We start from the raw sequence: 19,243 nt of genomic DNA, 5'->3' as shown, positions 1-19,243 counted from the left end.
AGACGGAGAGAGAGAGGAGGGGGCGGGACTTTGCCCTGTTTCTGAACCAATGGGGAGGCGCACAGATCCCTCACCCTGACTGGAAGGGGAGGACCAGCAGCAGAGAGGACAGAATGAAATAAATACAGGAGGGAAGGAGAAATACAAGAGGCAAATATCCACGCACACACACACGCAGAGAGGGGAGGTGGCCCAAGAAGGGAAACGCAGAGACGCAGACGTGACAGTATGAGGCCAAAAATATGCAGACAATGCTTTAGTGTCCTCTCAGTTTCGATGAAGGGAGGAAGTCCTGGGTTACAGAGACAGCTAGCAACTTTTTTAGACACCTGGGCAAAGTTGCATGAAAGCTACAATTTCATAAAACTGTACAAAAGTCAAAAGCGTGCCGTGTTCTCTGGTGTCCGTCCGGGTTAAAGATGTGTGAGCGACAGACAGCCTGCTGTCCAAACTGCTGCAGAGCTGCACAGTTTGAATGAAAGGAGCATGTGGTCAGAGGGGGGTGTAGGGTCAGAGCGGAGGTATTTGGGCCTGTGTTGCTGAAATTGTTACCAGCAGTGACAGATAAACGTTTGTCTGTTTCCAGTGCACTGATATCACAGTTTAACCACAGACTGTATATAAATGATGGATTTACTGCTGATTTGTTTTAGCCACACGTGACCAGAGGGCAGAGCTAGCTAGCCTGGTTAGCGTGCTGCATTCATGAACTTTACAGGTGTGAAGCCCAGACACGCGAATCTGCTGACTAAACAGATTAATAAAATCCTAGAATTTGCAAGAGAAAGCCACATTAGTTTTCACAGAACTCTATTAAAATATTCCAAAAGGCATCAACACCACAAACACAGTGGAGAGCTTCAGGCTACAGACTGTGTAGGGAATGATTTGAGTTCACGCGTGCATTATTGCTGCAAGATGAGAGGTTACAAACAAGATTTACAGGAGCTTAAATTTGGCGTCAGTGAGGAGAAGCTGAAAAAAAAGTATACGACTGCACTTTATCTGCAAAACAGTAAATTTTACTGACATGCTGATAAAGAACAATCAAAATGGGCTTACTGTGACACTTTGAGTAACTCCTTTTCAGATCTATGCAAACTAGAAATAGTTACTACTTTGGCATCTATCAGTATCACATAAACGAGGAGCCGGCGTGTCTATTTAGATACCAGACTATCAGTGGACTTTGTACAGGTGCAACATTCAGATGTCCCCATACTTTGGCCATGGAGTACAAGGTAGAGAGAGATTTGAAGCAAGAGAAGAAGAGCAGGGGAAAAGAGTGAAGCGATGGAGAGAGAACAAAGAGGGAGGGAGGGATGAAGAGGAGGTAGAGTGCAGATTGTAATGGAGCTGTTGGCAGAGCTCCTGGCTGTTCATGGGTATTCATGTAGCTGGTGGCTTCAGTTAAATGGAGCGAACAGAGAGAGGCAGGGGGGGGGTGCTGAGTTTCAACTGAACAAGAAGTCTACTTATGCCCTTTCCAAGGAGCACCGTGCAAACACTTGCAGACATGTTAAATGGTGAATTCAGATCCATTCAATTAAATTAAATGTCACAGCGACTCGACACGTCCAACGGGCTTATGAATCCAGCAGGTAAAGGCATCGCAGACAGAACGTGCAGTGAAGACCTGCAGACGGTGCAGTCTCCAGCAGGGCCACAGCAGGTTTACTGAGTGCAATTTCTAAAAAGAGGGCTTTTAACATCCGAAAATCGTCTGTGAGGAGACTCGTGCATTTAGAAGTTAATTTTCGCAGATTGCAGTCATCTTTGTTTACTTAACCAAATCAAGGCAGCGTTCCCTCACGCGGTGCGGAGCTGTAAATGAAGCAGCATGTTCAGGAACCAGCAGGCAGTAAGACGAGCTTCAAACACAGGTGTTCGTGTGTAGCTTTTGGTACAATTTCATGCTACATGTCACATTTTCATATGAGTAAGAGGCTGTAAAGGCAGTGTTTCTGACATTTCTATTAGTGCCTGTGATGAGTCACAGGGCTGCAGAGAAAGCGTGATATTTGGAAAGATCGTGTTTGACAGCCGCGCTGATATTTTGTGAATTTCAGGTGGAATTTGTTCTCAGGTTGTGCGCAAATGTTGCACAACCTTCGTTTTTTGCATCCATTTTGCATAAAACCATTACACGACCCCTAAAACAGAAACAAGTCGTTCTACTCTATCACTGAACATGAATATAAAGAAACAGCCACGCTAATAAAACAGTTGTCTTTGCTGCACGACGTAGTGCCACTGTTGATTTGACATGGTGGATGATGCATTACTAGTTTCTCCTGTTCAGTGACAGTTTGACTAAAGTCTGCAGTGGTCAGGGTAAAGCGTATTACTGTAGCAGAGCTGTGAACATGTTGCAGTCCAGCTTCTGCAGTTGTATCAATTCTCATTTTCATCTTTGGTCATGGCGTTTGGGTATAGACTTCAGAGTTCCAGGCAAGCCTGACTGTTTTGTTTCGCTTAATGCGCCTTATAATCCAAAACCTTCCATACTACCCTCCTTTAGCACATCCACAAGTCCAACTTTTTGTGTGATGGTTAGCATCTTCCACACTGCTAGCGATCAAAGATTTACGTATGTTTAACAAGCTGAACACATTCTGTACTGTAAAGGAGACACGGCACGGAGGGGATTGTTTGACAATGGCCTACAGCCAATCAGGACACAGAACACAATGCGGTGTAAAAAAAAAAAAAAAGCGAAAACAAAACAAAAAAAACATGCAAAATTGCACACACAAAAAAATCTGCGAAACAGCGAGGCCACCCACGAAAGGTGAACCGCGTTATAGCGAGGGACCATATTAGCCCAGGTGTGTCACGGGACCTAAAGTGCACGTCAATCTTGCACTTTGTCAGGATTGTGCTTTAAATCTCAACATCAGTTCACATAAACTCATTTTTCCCACCAGCTGGTTGTGTCACCGATGACATGAACACAACACCTTTACCGTTATTCATGCTTTGCAGTCGAGTGAAGTATCTTGTACTTGTTGCGGGAACGATGTGCGCACCGTTTTCCTGTACAGTGCTGCTTTGTCAGGTACTCGCTGTGTCTCTCCATTATGCACACAGTGTCCTTTAGCATGGCTACTCTTGACATTCCAGCCACAGCTGCATCAGCTGCCAAGAGATAACAGCCATGTTTAAGAGATGTCCAAAATCCTCATAGGAAGGTGTACTTTCCAGGATTAGCAGCAAACCGGACACCGATTCGTGTCTGCTTGAGAACTTTTTGTTTTGGACACAGTTTCTTTTTTTTTTCTTCACTTTACTGTCGCTTCCACTTGCTGGTTAGGCTCAGGAACTAAAACCTGCCTTCTTAGGGAAAGATGGTGGGTTGAAACACATCTCTGTACAATAGTAATCCTCCTCATTGATACATGACATGTTGGGAGTGACCATCAATCTTACTGATACTATAACCAGACATGTTCTAACACTAAACAGCACAGCTCGTGCTAACTCTTGAAGATGGGCCGGATTGAACTGATGAAAAAATAATGTGAGAGAGGAAAATGAGTGTCCACACATTACACATGAACTTTTTTTACGGCCAGCCATCTCTAATGTGACCATGAACGTGAACGATGTACATGTGTGTGCTGTATGTAAATCAAACGAGTGTTTTTGGTTCTTTAGTTCAGTTTTAAGAGAGGTCTGCCTCTTGGCTGAGAAACCAACACGAGCCTCTGGCAGATGAACTAGTCAGCTGACAAAACCCGGCTAACACGGCAGCAGAAACCTCCTCTGCCGCCTCCTGCTCTCCATAAACGAGCTGCTGTTTCATGTGCTTGACAGAGCTGAGAGTGTGGCATGTTTTCACGGCACGGAGTGCCTTCACTTCAAAATATTTCGACTTTTAGCATCGCACTCTAAATGGATTTAATAGCCTGACTTTCAACAGGCACAATCTGTTTACTGCAAGCACAGAGAAGCAGTGAAGGCAACTTTTAATCTGAAAAATAACCTTTTCAGTTAGTGTCTTTTAATCTATTCAATTTTCTGAAAAAATCTGCCTATTCAGCATTCACCCGCAATATGATGTCACGTGCTAACTTCCATGTACAGTATGTAATCTGTATAAACATACATGCATCATATGAATGCATGGAGAAGATTCGTGGTACCTGATTTTTGGAGTGCATCTACAGACCAATCATACATAACAGACTTTACATGGAATGTAATGATGGCCGTAGATGGCCCCGCCCCTCCCTGAGCCTGGTTCTGCTGGAGGTTTCTTCCTGTTAAAAGGGAGTTTTTCCTTCCCACTATCACCAAGTGCTTGCTCGTAGGTGGGTGTGATCTTGCGTTGTCCAGTTGCTGGTAAGTGTGGGTTTTTTCAGTAGACCATCTTTAGCACTAACTGTAGTTTTATGCTCCTGGGACTCACTGGCTTCCGTGGCTGAAACTTGCATTAGCATCCACATCAAAACGTTTCCACTCTGTCCAGCAGGTTTTTGCAGTATTGATACGAGCAGCGTTGCAATTTTACTGCAGCAATGAATAATGGCAGACAGTTAAACAGAATGAAATATGCAGGCTGAGGAAATCCTCGGTGGTGCAGTGAGCAAATCAGATGTTTAGTGTTCTAACGGCCTATTTGTTCCGCTGACGGTGCCAGAAGCAGGGACTCTGTGAGAACGCCCTTTAAATGCCTGCTCTGGGGATTGTTTCAGAAACAGAATACAGTATGTCATTATGCAGATTTTTTTATACACTTGTAATTCTTTACACTTAAAGGGGGAAGTTTAAAGGGGAGATTTCTCTTTCTTTTTGCTTCCCTCTTGTATGCAGGAGGAGACAGAGCCACTGACTGTGCTGGCTCTCTGGATCTGAGCTGTTAATTAAACATACTGTTGTGTAACTATGTGCATGTCTTGTAGAAGTGAAACTTGTGCAAGGGACACATTTTGATCCTTATTTTGATCAGAGCCAGTAAACTTTTAGCATTTATTAAATCTGATTAGACTATTTGTTCTGTGCAGTTTTTATTTCCTGGTGACCATTGAGATGAACTTTATTGCTCTCTTCATATTAATTAAAGAGCTTCAGAATACCTTACCAGAAGTTTCAAAGATGGCTGCTGAGCACCAAGACTTGCTTCTGGAGGGACTTTGATATATTAAGACAAAAGCTGTTAGCTCATTGATTTCCATTTCCAGCATTTTCATCGTCTCATACCTGTTTGTGTCCACGTGTGCAGCTGTGTGTTTGCAGAGTTACGTATCAAAGAAACATTGTGTCATGGTCTGGGTGTGTGGCTGTAAAATTCCATTGAAGGTCTGGACCTCCCTGGTATCCACCCATGGGCAGGGCCTACAGCCTCTCTCACCTGAAGCTGATTGAAGCAATCAGGTTGGAGATCTAAGCTGCTTGCTGACACTGCATCCTCGCCAATTCGTCCACTACCCTATGTTGGTAACCAGGCCTCACGCATCATGTCTATGAATCTCAAGTGCTCTACTAACCTTGTAATCTCGTGTTCTAGTTACTCCAGGAAAACTCCATCACACTGAACCACTCGTCTTGGAAATCTGGTTAACCCGCCTGCTTTTAGAATCATCTCCTTGCCTCACCTGCCTGCCCTCCTGCCCTTACACCACCTCTGGACCTTCGCCGCTCAGGACAGCTGCCACACACCACCAAACCCACCCGGACCGCATCACCTCTCCCTCAACGCTTCCATCTCTCACCTGCACAGTAAGACGAAGATTTTCATATCTTCCACCCTCTCCAGAACCCTTCATTGGCTACCGCTCTAACACTGCTCTCCTCTCTTCCAGTACGTACCTAATCACCAGCCAGCTGCCGCTGCTTTCTTGGACCTGTCCCCTGCTTATCCCCACTCCCCTGGCCAATACCCTCACACCCCACGTGTCAAGCCTTAAATCCAATCCACGTCATTTTTTGGTGTTAGTAAATAAACCTTTGTTAAACCCTTTACTCTGCCTCCGCCTTGGGTTTTCTGCACGTGGGTTTGAATTTTGGTGCTCGGCCTCCGGCCGTTTTGTGACACATTGTGCAATTTCCATCATGCAAACTGATCCTAACAAAAGAACTGAGGAACTCCACCTGACCGACGGTCCCCTCGGATCAAAACACCTGGGAGACGTCTTCCTCAGATATGTAGAAATCATGCATTGGCTCTTTGTTTGTGCGTCACTCTGTTTTACTGTACAGAGTGCAAAGCTACAGTGACCCACAGAGAGACATCAGACACATTAATGAGAAACAGACCAGGCTACAATGCACCCGGAGGGATTTCGGGGTGTAGGTGAAAACCAGAGCAGGGTTATTAGCACGAATGTGCAAGTCAGAGAAAGTATACACGCGCATATCTCTAATATCTCTGTGTGAGTGTATGCATACAGCTCCAGGACGGCACAGGAATGGTACCATCTGGAAATCTGCCCAAGTTGCTGCGCGCACGCACACACACACACACACACACCCCCTCCTGGGTCTTTGAGCTGTAAAGCATCCTGGGAAAGCAGTTGTCCAGCTGCTGCAGCCTTGGGGCATTTACAGAAAAAATGCACATTAAATCATCGACAGACTTGCAGATATTTACTCAGCAGTCTGTTTTCTCTGCAGTCAAGCCTTCACTGACTGAACTGCACTCGATCCCCTGCAACACACTAACAAGCCTGTGAGAACACATCTGCAGACAAATGGAAGAAATCACCCAAGAAAAACACCCACACTGCTCTGCCATGAATTCCACTTACATTCTTTATGTTCAGCGTGGACATTTTTTAATTTGTATACATGAGGTCACAGAGGAAGGCGGGGCTATATACATTACAGTATCCTGAGAAGTGTGGCTGGGTTTCCTGTTACCGAACAACTGATGATGACAGGGGATCCAAGTTTCAGCAATCTCATTACAGCTCATGCTTGACATCTTACAATTTCAATAAATACATTTTCTACCAGGTGAGGTTTTTCTTTCTCAATAATATTATATAATAATATGTCAATCTTTGAGTGAGAAACAGCTGCTTACATCACACTGGTGTCTGTGAAGGTTCTCACACTGGTGATTATTACAGTTTTTATGTGACTTATTATTATTATTATTATTATTCCAGGTCTGAACAGTGAACCAATCTTGAAGTGCCTTGAAACTGCATTCTTTATAACGGCCAGCAGGGGTTCAGTCATCTGGTTGCAAAAAGAAGCCTGACTGTACAGATGTCTGAGAAATTAGTTTTCAAATTCAATTGTTAGTTTCCAGCTCAGTCACTTGTTAAACATCTTACACAATGTTAATTATGTCTCATTATAGTAAAATAAAGATAGACTTTGGGTTATTTACAAGATGCTTTATGAATGTTTTCAGTTTTCAGTTTTATTTGTAATATGCAAGTTAGCACAGGGTCAACATTGCAATGAAATGTGTTTGACGAGCAGCAGTCACTCAGCAGCATGATACAGTAGGGGAAAATATAATAAAATAAAATAAAATGTGCAGCATCCTTCAGTTGTCATCAAAGCTAAAAGCCAGTAAAATGTATATTATGGTGGCCATGTCTATCTCTAATAGATTCTCTATGGATAAACTAAAGTGCGCGAATATATTTTGCTGCTGCTGACTCTCTGCTGTAGTTTAAAATTGCAGCATTATTGACGTTACATGAGGCCTCTGTTTGTTTCTTGGGCCTACTGTGGAGAATAATGAGCGGCTCAGGCTTTTGATCAGTCAAAGACTTTTATTCCCGGCCTTGATCTTTCCTAAAGGCAAAATTATATTTCTTTTTCATTCTTTCATTCTCAGCATACATAAAGTTTGATTCCTATATTTTGGGTGCACATTTTCTTGCTGTTTAAACCATGTTCAGGCTATTGTGCCGACTACTAGCTTTAATTTGAGGACGTTCGCATCAAACCTGGATGAAGGGTTTACGAACTTCAGCTCTGTAATTCAGGTAAGCAAAGTTTAGCAATAACAAGGAGCATTAACGCTTTCATGCATTAATTATGAAAACCTCAATCGGGAAGTATTTTTATTCATCTTTAGGCATGAAAAAATCATTTTTTAACTTATATACATGTACTTTTTTCATTTTTTTTAAACATGGCAGGGTATGGAGTGACACATCAGTGTCCACTGTAGTGGTTTATGTCTAAGTCAACACTGACACAAATACAAGAAAACAGCCTTTGAAGAAGACACCACTGGGAGATGATCACAGGATCTTTTCTATCAGGGCACATAGTGAGACGCTGCTCCAGTCTCAGGAGGAGGCTTTTTGGAGCTGAGTCAGGAACATGTGGTATAAAAATCTGTCAAATCGAACATGTGGGGCTGCCTGGTGAGCTGCTGTACATGATATTAATATTATGTAGAAGATGCAGAGCTTTACTCCTGACAGACTGAATTTACCAAACATCATCTACAAACCACCATGCAAAGAAGATCTGCAAGATCTTTTAATTACAGTTTCAACATAAATCCATCCACTAACCTAAAACTGATGACAGTTAACGTGTGATAAACAATTACACGACTGTCGCTGAAAATTTCACTATTAATTGAAATAATTTCTTAACATATCGGATCTTAGAAATCCCTCTGAACATAATATACATGATCGATATTTTGCCAAAACTAAATAAATGAATAACAATTCACCCCATGCATTAAGCTCTAATCCTGTGTTGTCAGATGTTAATGCTAAATGCAGTTTCTGTAAGATACAATTAGGCGTGCAGAAGAAACAGTGTGAATTGGATGCTTCAGCAGCAAACTCTGAATAAACTACAGCATGTATGCAGGAAACCTAAGAGAAACAGCAGCATTTTCTACTGTTTCTCATTAACAATACAGCAGCCTCCCCAAGTGACACAGAGTGTTTACTTGGTTCAAAAGAAAATGTGACAGCCAGGGATGATGCAGCCCTGATCTGCCTCCGAGTGGATATATTTACCCAGGCAGGAGCAGTGCTGGAGACGAACAATAATGCTGGACTAGCTCGTGGATGTGAAGAAGGAGCAATAGAAACTGATACAGGGTTGTTCCCCATTCATTCTTGTAAAAGTTCCTCCTTGGGCACTTACTGTATGCCAAAATAACTTCCTCAAGCTTCACTTGGCAACAGTGGGAAGTAAAAACTCAGCTGCAACCGGTTGGGGGTGAGCGGAGATTTCGAAGTATTCTTGTCAAGTGAACTGCAGTGAAATATATAAGGTCAAACCACTGACCTTAGTTTTCTGGCAACCAACAAAGATTTAGTTTTTCTATTTTATTTAGGTCACTAACATTTTCCGACTTCAGGTTGAATCTTCGTCCGTGCAGATTTTCCAAGTCAGAATGGACTTTTCCTGTTTTACCACCAGATGCGTTCTGAAGGCGAACTGGCTGACAGCCTTCCTGTTTGAAACATCCAAACGCAGATGGCATTTTACAGCTTTTCATTTTCCATTGATTATGTGAAGAGTTATTTTAGGGCCATGATTCTGTGCTTGGAGAACCTTATATAGGCCTAAGGTCACAGACAGGAGTTCACAGTGGACGTACAGAGGTGAGGAGTCTAGGCAGCAGCATTCAGCCAAGGTTCTCAGGTCTTGTCAGTTTTAGACTTTAAAACCACTTGGTTCAAGTTCCTGAAAGTTTTGGCATTTGAAAAACAGCATCCATCTATCACTATCCATTGATCGACTGATGGGAGGAAGAGACGAGTCAAACTAGACCTACATTAAGTGTGAGAAAATGGATGGATAGGTTTGTCTGCTTTGTAGAACATGTTTGAAGAGGTTATGCCAATTTACTGCATCCAGTTTTAAATGGCATGCTAATTTTTTGGTTAGAATTACTCTAAAACATATCAAATCAATAATTGTGCTTCTAAGGATACATGATTTCTTAAGATGCATGTGACACTTCCTCTCCTGTCTCCATCCGCTCAAGAAATGTTTAGATCTAATGAGCAGATTGGTGCATCTGTCAAGTATGCAGCTCAGGGAAACCAAAAGCCATTACTCAGCTTGTCCTACCTGTTTGATTTCTGCTGATGGCTGGGAAACCAAATACAGATTGACTTTCCCTTTACTGTGTCACGCATATTTTTCAAATTAAGGTGGTGCATTCTCAGCCCGCCTGAACATGTTTCACCTCAGTCAGAACCACTGACAGAAAACTTTACACCTTACTGAAATATTAGTAATAAGGCTGGTACTATTGTTTTAAAGTGTTTGCCAGAAGGCAACATTGAAACACTATGCTTCTACTAGTTGTTTACTGGTTTATCTGTTTTAAATGGACCTATAATTTTAAGTTTCCAGTTCAATATTTTATTCTTACACAGTGCGAGAACAGCGCTGCATGATTGACAGTTCAAAATAATTTAATTTATCTCACACTGTTATCTGTCTTGTTTATCTTAAATAACTTGTGGTAAATATAAATAACTCCTCCCTCTTAGCCCTGCCCTCCCTTTAAGGCCGCTTTCTTCTGATTGGTTGCCCCTCACAAACACAAGGTTTGAGCCACACTGAGTGGAAATTGCGTGTCCCTTCCTATGAGATTCTGCTGCATTTTGAGATTTTATTTGTTGCAGTAATTTTGTACGATGCCGCTATTCCGTCAGAAAACCTGATGATCCAACACATCAACATGTCCACTGGCATTGGCCTTATTTTGCTTTTTGGCTTTTGCTCACTCGTTTGGTTCAGGCTTGGAATAACTACGTGGTTATGTTTTGGATGGGATTGTGGGATCAAGAATTACGCTGACCCTGTGTGATTAAATGCAAAGTTGAGGCCCCGATTTATGATGAGTTGGGACTGAAAGGCCCATCCTCCTACAACCATAACTGATGACGCTGGAAATGTATCTCATTAAGACACCAGCAGCTTTAGTAAACAGTATTTGATGCCCTGGTCTTAACACATCTCACAGCTGTTATACTCAATCCAGATCTGCTTACCGAGGAGGCCACTCAAGGCCACTGAAATCACTGTTTCATTAGACAAGTTAGACTTGCCATGAAGTATTATCTCGGTAGAAGTGGCCATTAAGAGAATGACTGTGGCCATCGAGGGATGCGAGCCATCAGTGACAATGCTTATTATGCATTCAAGCTATGATTGTTGGTATTGAGCGTGCCAAGGAAACATTCCCACAGAATTACACCACCAGCAGAAGTCTGGATGCCTCACATATGGCACGTCGTCTCTGTGGCTTTATTCTGATTCTGACCAACAGTCTGAAACCTCAGGAGACGCGAAGATTCATCAGCTCAATCTTTCACAGTCCTGTTTTCAACATTCAACAAGCTTTTCTGTCCAGCAAAGTTGTAAAACTACAATTATGCCCAGAATCCCCATCCACAGATTTAACATTGTATAAAGAAAAGAAATGGAAAAAAAGTAATTATCAGTCCTGAGGGACGCCACCTAACTGAAACACAATAAATCACACAAGTGTTCCAGATTCGACACTTCAGCTTTTCAGTTCGTTAGAAAACACTATTTGGACATAAATCCTGTTTACTGTGGAGTGTTGATTTTCTCTTTAGGCTCCCAACAGGCTCTGAAACTGTCAATACCATCGACAAGGAGACAAATGGCCCTGTGCTCTGGACTCTAACAGCACCGCAGTGTCTGTTAAAATACCTGCTGTCTGCTTCGGTCCACAGAGCTCCTGAATCAGGTTTATTATTGGAGTGCTGTGTTATTTGCACTGCTGGCAGGTACGGCACTCACAGCAGAGACTGCAAAGACATCCTGACAGAAAGTATGAAGATAAGCTCTGACTGTCTTTCTAATTAAAGCAAAATGGATCTGCAAGAAGGTTTAAAAAACATATCAAGCGGTGATCAGCTGACAGAGATTATGGTTTTAACATGGATAACTGCCAGTTTATTCCTCAGACTGGACTTCATGCTTTAGGACTGTTTTCTTTACTACAGTGGATGCAAAAGTATTGGGCCCCCTTGAACTTTCCCACATTTTGTCACATTACAGCCACAAACATGAATCAGTTTTATTGTAATTCCACATGAAAGACCAACACAAAGTGGTGCACACGTGAGAAGTGGAACGAAAATCAGACATGATTCCAAACATGTTTTACAAATAAATAACTGCAAAGTGGGGTGTGCGTAATTATTCAGCCCCTTTGGTCTGAGTGCAGTCAGTTGCACATAGACATTACCTGATGAGTGCTAATGACTAAATAGATGCACCTGTGTGTAATGTCAGTACAAATACAGCTGCTCTGTGACAGCCTCAGAGGTTGTCTAAGAGAATATTGGGAGCAACAACACCATGAAGTCCAAAGAACACACCAGACAGGTCAGGGATAAAGTTATTGAGAAATTTAAAGCAGGCTTAGGCTACAAAAAGATTTCCCAAGCCCTGAACATCCCACGGAGCACTGTTCAAGCCATCATTCAGAAATGGAAGGAGTATGGCACAACTGTAAACCTACCAAGACAACCACCTAAACTCACAGGCCGAACAAGGAGAGCGCTGATCAGAAATGCAGCCCAGAGGCCCATGTTGGCCTTTATGGAAGAGCGGCAGGAAGAAAGCCATTGTTAACAGAAAACCATAACAAGTCCCGTTTGCAGTTTGCCACAAGCAATGTGGGGACACAGCAAACATGTGGAAGAAGCTGCTCTGGTCAGATGAGACCAAAATGGAACTTTGTGGCCAAAATGCAAAACGCTATGTGTGGAAAACTAACACTGCACATCACTCTGAACACACCATCCCAACTGTCAGATATGGTGGTGGCAGCATCATGCTCTGGGGGGCTTCTCTTCAGCAGGGACAGGGAAGCTGGTCAGAGTTGATAAGAAGATGGATGGAGCCAAATACAGGACAGTCTTGGAAGAAAACCTCTTGGAGTCTGCAAAAGACTTGAGACTGGGGCGGAGGTTCACCTTCCAGCATCAACAACCCGAAACATAAAGCCAGGGCAACACTGGGATGGTTTAAAACAAACATATCCATGTGTTAGAATGGCCCAGTCAAAGTCCAGATCTAAATCCAATCCAGAATCTGTGGCAAGATCTGAAAACTGCTGTTCACAAATGATGTGCATCTAATCTGACTGAGCTGGAGCTGTTTTGCAAAGAAGAATGAGCAAAGATTTTAGTCTGTAGATGTGCAAAGCTGGTAGAGACAGACCCTAAAAGACTGGCAGCTGGAATTGCAGCAAAGTGTTGTGGAGTTGAGTTTAATTCTCCAGGCCTTTCGAAGGTCTTTCAAGGTTTTTAGTGAAAAAGGAGAAAAGTCTGAGGTATCTCTAATTACACAAGAACTGGACTGAATATCAATGGTAACTGAATTTATGGATGGATGAATCCAAAATTAAAGTTTTTGGATCAAATTGGCGATACCTCTGGATTGGCAGACTGGGGTGGTGGTTCCCATCTTTAAGAAGGGGAACCAACTATAGGGGGATCACACCTCAGCCTCCCCGGGAAAGTCTGCCAGTGCTGGAAAAGAGAGTCCATCCGTGAGTCGAACCTCAGATAGAGGAGGAACACTGGACCAGCTCTTTATCCTCTCAGGGATACTCGAGGGTGCGCGGAGTTTGCCCAACCAGTCTACATGTGCTTTGCAGACTTGGAGAAGGCATTCAAGCGTGTGATTTTGATTCCCAGTGCAACAGGCAGCCAACAAAGAAATTACAAGAACGATTCCTAAGCAAGATCTGTTAAAAGTAAAGGTCCTCCTATCAAATATGACTCACCAAGGTTGTTACAATTGTACAAATTTGCACGTATTTCCCATTTTACTGGAAAAATATGAAGAAATAAGGGGTGGCTCAAGATTTTTGCACAGCACTGTACCTCAGCGAGGATCATAAAAAACATAAAAAACCCACCAAGCACACATTTTCTCTTCTTTTTTTCTCCTCTCACTAAAACGTGAGCACTCTGACTGCATGACTCACTACATTATCCTCCTCTAATGTCTTCCATGGAGCAGCAAATTAGCTGACTGTGATGCTGCTTGTTCTCTCTCACTGCAGCTTTCTAATAATCAAGCCAATTCAGAGCATCCGAATATCTAAAAATCAAAAATGTGTGTCTTGAGTAACGGTCGCATCCACCTCAATAACAATATATAAATTTTCTGATTATTTTTTTTACTGAACAATGAAGAGAAAATCCTGCATTATGATTTAGAATATTAGTAAAGCAGTCAGTTGTACCTATGAGCCCTCGTGAGCCTTTAAGATCACACCAAACAGTTTATATAAGATTCTGAGCATCAAATTTGTAAGCTATGCATTTGTGATCTACAAATCACAAACTGATCTAAGAGGCATAGCAATGTCTCTTCATGTAAGACAGCACAAATTGAGCATAGCATTAGTTCAGGCAGGCCACAAAGTCAATGCCAGCTGCAGTCCTGCAAGATGAAGACTGTCCACTGTTTAAGACGCCTTTTTGCAGCAAGCTACTGTGAAACCCACCTCCACTATTTTCTTTTTGTGCTGTCACTGATGCCTGCTCTGTGCTGCAACAGTGTAAATGCAATGGTGGGGAGGAACAGGCCAGTGTCACCAAATATAATTCACTGCAGGTGGAAATAACCAAATTAACCTGACTAAATCAGTGATGTACAAAACAGAAGAGAGATAATCAAGGACTAAACACTCTCCTTTCTGAAAGCAGGTCTTCCATTATTGCAACATCAGCAACCTTGGCTTCCTGTTTTTAGCTAGCACTTTTAAAGGATCATTAATGTTGTATTGTTCAAAAAATTCATGGAAAGTTCACAGTCTGGTCGAGAGCTGTGAAACCAGCAGGAAAGCCACACATAGACTTGGAAATAAGGTCAAAGTTCCATACCAAAGTAAGGTTTTATTACTGGACACAGCATACGCTTTACCTGTCCTCACTGCCTTACCTCTGCAAAACCAGCAGTTTCTGATGCAATGGCAAATATATATGAAATTTCATCGAGAGATCAACACGACTATACTTCACAGATACTTAACAAACCTCTGGGTGAATCCAGAACAACCTGCTGTCAGTCAGTTTCTATAACTGTAACTTTGTTTCCTTTAAAAATGTTACAATGTTTTCCCATTAATCCCAGTTTTTCTTGATCTTCTTCTGCAGATGAAGGAACAACAGAATATCGAGTTTTTTGACAGGATGCTCTTGAATAAAAACAGACATGATAATGATTGAAGTAAGTCAGAGCATTAATGATGAGGCGTGGTGTGGGTTGCAAAGCAGCTTGCACAGTGCAACAGGGTAAGAAAATTAAACGCTGGACCCTTTCTTCCAAAAGAGTTGACATATACAGCTCAATTTTGACCTTTTTAGCAATTCAAAGGTGAGGTAGGCTAGCTGTACTGGTCAGTCACCATTTCCATGTTTAAAAGTGTGAGAGAGAACAAAAGAAATCAGAATGCATGTGCAGTTTACCCAGCAGAGACATTACTCAAAAATGGGGGATTTTATACATTCTCTGCAGGTACTTATTAGTGGCAGAGAGAGCAAAATACACACCGCTGTGTTTCATTGTCTCTTTCAGGGTCTCAAATCAATAAACCTGAAGGTCCAGTCGGAGTAAGATTGATTCTTCCAGAGTGCTACAGAGGTTCAGCTCAGGATGAAAAGTGTGGCACAGAAACCATCGTACTGGAGGACGGCTGCTGCCACCGAAACACAATGACAGGAAAATACTGCAGCTAGACATGTGAACAGTGTGTGTGTGTGTGTGTGTGTGTCTGCGTGCATGTGTGCGTGCGTGCATGTGTGCGTGCGTGTTTGTATGAGAAAGAGAGACGGTGATGAATGTGTGTGCTAGCCACCCTGCAGGGTAATTCATTTCTCAACCTGAACAACACTTAATGTCAGACTGAACAGGATTAATAGAGGACCACAGCCAAGACAAATACACACACACACACACACACACACACACACACACACACACACACACACACATTCCCGAACAGAGCGACTTTGGCCCCACTATTTCATCTGAAATCAAATTTTCCATGGTTTTGCAGGAAGTGATGTCATTGGGTGTTGAGCAGTAAGCCCTGATACCACAGTGACATCATCTCTGGAGGACCAATGAGATCACACACTGACCTTCAGGCATTACTGACCTTTGAGTACTCAAAGGTTTTAATTTGATGACAAAATGCAGAAACACTGAGGGCGAACTGAGAAGGTCACTTCCCTCAAACAATTAAATCAAACAACATTAAAGCTGTTTCCATTCCAGCTAGGTAAAGATGGAAGGGTTTTACTATTTATTTTTCCCACTGTATGATCTCCAAAATTATTTATTTATTTACTTTTTTTTACTTTTTTTTTTTTTTACTTTTTTTTATTTATTTACTGAATTCCCAAATTTTCTCAGAGATCATGGTAGCTGTAAAAACTGAACTTTTTAAGAAACAAGCACGGATTTGGTGTCTGTGTTTGGAAATGAAAAATAAAATAAATAAATAAAATACTTAACTTTTAGTAAAATTAAATCAAAGATAAACAGGAAACTATTTTATTGGGTTTTCTTTAGAAATAAATGATGTTTTTAGTCTTATCATTCTCTTCAAAGCAACCCTCGAAGCTAAAAAATGAAAGTAATTTAGAACAATGTTAAAATATTCAACTGTCCAGTAAAAACAAACATGTTTACAGCCTGATACAAAATAAAATGGTCTTTATAGCTGTATGCCTTTAACTGTGTGGTAAAAGATTAAAAAATCTTTTTAGAGCTTAAAATTATCCTTTTTTTTTTTATTGCCTGCTCTATTAAACACGACATTGAAGGCTATCATGGAGGCTTCCATTGCTCACATGCTAAAGGAGTTTTATCATACAGCACTGTAATTTATCCACATCACACATGCTGGCCAAGGTTGTCAGTAAGAGAAAACACATCTGCTACAGTGCTAAACCAGAACCCTTTTTCATTCGCTAATGCTAGATCTGTTTCCACACAAGTGCTGATGGTAACTGATCTCAGAACAGTCGATGCAGAGCCAGTGGCAGATTAACTAGTACACTAGCCTACCCTCAGTTTCCAATTAAACAGCAGGAGTTTAACCAACAACCAAAAGAAGGCCTCAGGACAGACACACCCATGAAAACAACAGATGCTTTAGCTTTCAGTGGAATCAAAGGCAAGCGGAGTTCATCCTGCTTCCAGCACAATAACCAACTGCAGCCACACGGTGTCCGTAACCTTAGTAAGGCTGGAGCAAACAGGCAATGAGAGAAGATTATGGGACAGAATTCGGTTTGCGATGCTTTCACTTTGATCTGTCTCCCCAATGTGATGTTTGTATTGTATGTACGGTCGGCAAGATCTGTCATCTCGGTTGTGGGCAAAAGACCTGCAACTGACAAATAAAGGCCATCTCATCTCATCTCATTCTAATTGATAGCTATAATTAGATTTCACTGGAAAAACACTACTTGCCTTGCTTCCCCTGACAGACAACCACTGACGTTACATCATGTTACCTCTGTCTTTTATATAGACTCTATGCAGCTGTCATCATCTTTCCATACAGTAAAAATCAATCACAGTTTCTCATGAACAGTCCTCACACTCAGGTTTAGCTGTCTGAATGCTGTCTGAAAAAAAGCTGTTTAACAGTTGAGTGGTCTTTGATCCGATACTTCAGTATCTTTGTCCAGACTGCATTACTAGGCACAAACCATGAGAGTGAATGGAGGCCATTATCAAACTGACTGAGTCGCACCTACACCTCAGTATAGAGGTCCTGAAGATGTGGCAGTGATTTCCTCAGCAGTGTGAACTGCCCTGCTCAGTTTATGTCTTTCCTCTGTCACAGTGTTTCAGAAACAGGAGTAGATACAGTGAGTGAAAATCTGCTCAGTGGTGTTTCTGTAAAATATGGTAAAAGAGGGGAGGTCCACTTTCCTCAGCCTGCAGAGGGAGCAAAGGTGTTGTTGGGTCTTCACTCCATAAGTGAGTAAGTCACGAGTCAGAGTGAGGTGAAACAGGGTGGGTCCAGATCAGTTGGGAGGTATGACTTGATTCATGACCAGCTTCTTAAAGCATTTCATGACTGTGGGGGTCAAGGCCAACAGCTGTTCATAGAGACTTGATTTCAGGTCTTGAGTCAGATGTACTATGGTGGTGCTTTTAAAACAGAATGGCGATCTGGCTTGGCTGGAGGAGATACTGAGCATGTCCATGAAGGCATCCTGCTTTTCTACACAGCTCTTAAGCACACAACCTGGGATGTGATCTGGACCAGCAGCACCCTGGCTGCTAGGAGGCAGTGCTTATCTTTGTAGTGCTCTGTTGTCTGTGTGTGCCTCATGTCTTTGGTGTTGGTGATTGGACAACGTTTTTCCCATGAGGCTTTTTAGACTCCCTGATTTCTCTTTTTAGGTTGTTTCTTGCTGTCTTATATCACCAGCTGTAAACGCAGCATCACAGAGCCTCAACAAGGAGCAGATCTCCCCAGTTAGCCAAGGTGTATTGGTGGAATGCAGCTTGACAGATTTAATAACAGTCACGTCATCATTGCATTTTTTAATAAATCTAATCACACCCTCAGTATATGGCTCAAGGTCTACACAGTCCCCAGTTGTTACTGTCTTTTTTGAAAATGCACCACTGTGTGCACTCAAAGCTGTCGTGTAAAGGTAGAAAAGCCTCCACACACAATGTCCTTCTCTACCAGGGGCTCTTCTCTTCTCTGTACGCTGAAGGGACAGTGAGATAATCAGAGCTGCCAATATGAGGCAAACAGGGCTCCAGTCAATGCATTTTTAATGTTTGAATACATGTGAACATATCTTCTCTCTTGCTGTGCATATAACATGCTGGTAGAAATGGAGTAAAACAGACTTAATATTAGCCTTGTTGAAATCCTCGGTGAAATGCATCTGGATTGACTGTCTGTAGCTGAGTGCTGGAAAGTACTTTTATCGCCTGCTGGAGCGGGGACAATTTTCTGGGAAAAAAGTGCTGCTTTTAACCCTCCTCATGTTAAACTTGCATTTCACATATTCCCTTCAAGAAAGAAAATCTCCCACAAAAAAAACTATTTCATTCTCATCCCAAGATAAAAACTTAAGCATTTCAACCTCTCCTCCAGAGAAACAACTCCTGGGCTGACTCATTGTGCTAGATCACACTTCTCTCTTTCTCATGTTTCCATGTGCACGTATTTCTATTCTCAGGCTGTAATGAGTCACCAAAGAGAAAATATATCAGAGTACAGCCACATACGGGTGAGATGTGATGCTTT

The 19,243-nt window shown here is 42.2% G+C and overlaps 1 long non-coding RNA gene across 2 annotated transcripts; it reads left to right on the top strand.

Annotated features, from left to right (window-relative positions):
* Window positions 1–4,294: 4,294 nt before the first annotated feature.
* Window positions 4,295–5,964, top strand: LOC113013881 (uncharacterized). Of its 2 annotated transcripts, none has more exons than XR_003270884.1 (4): window positions 4,295–4,344; window positions 5,302–5,435; window positions 5,510–5,721; window positions 5,805–5,964. It is a non-coding gene; the product is annotated as an uncharacterized LOC113013881 (long non-coding RNA). The 2 variants fall into 2 exon arrangements; XR_003270883.1 differs by having other exon boundaries at window positions 4,314–4,344; window positions 5,225–5,435.
* Window positions 5,965–19,243: the final 13,279 nt, after the last annotated feature.

Source organism: Astatotilapia calliptera, chromosome 20 (genome assembly GCF_900246225.1).
Source record: "Astatotilapia calliptera chromosome 20, fAstCal1.2, whole genome shotgun sequence".
NCBI lineage: Eukaryota > Metazoa > Chordata > Actinopteri > Cichliformes > Cichlidae > Astatotilapia > Astatotilapia calliptera.
The sequence above is the reverse complement of the archived record's forward strand: the minus strand, read 5'-3'. Positions and strand labels throughout refer to the sequence as shown.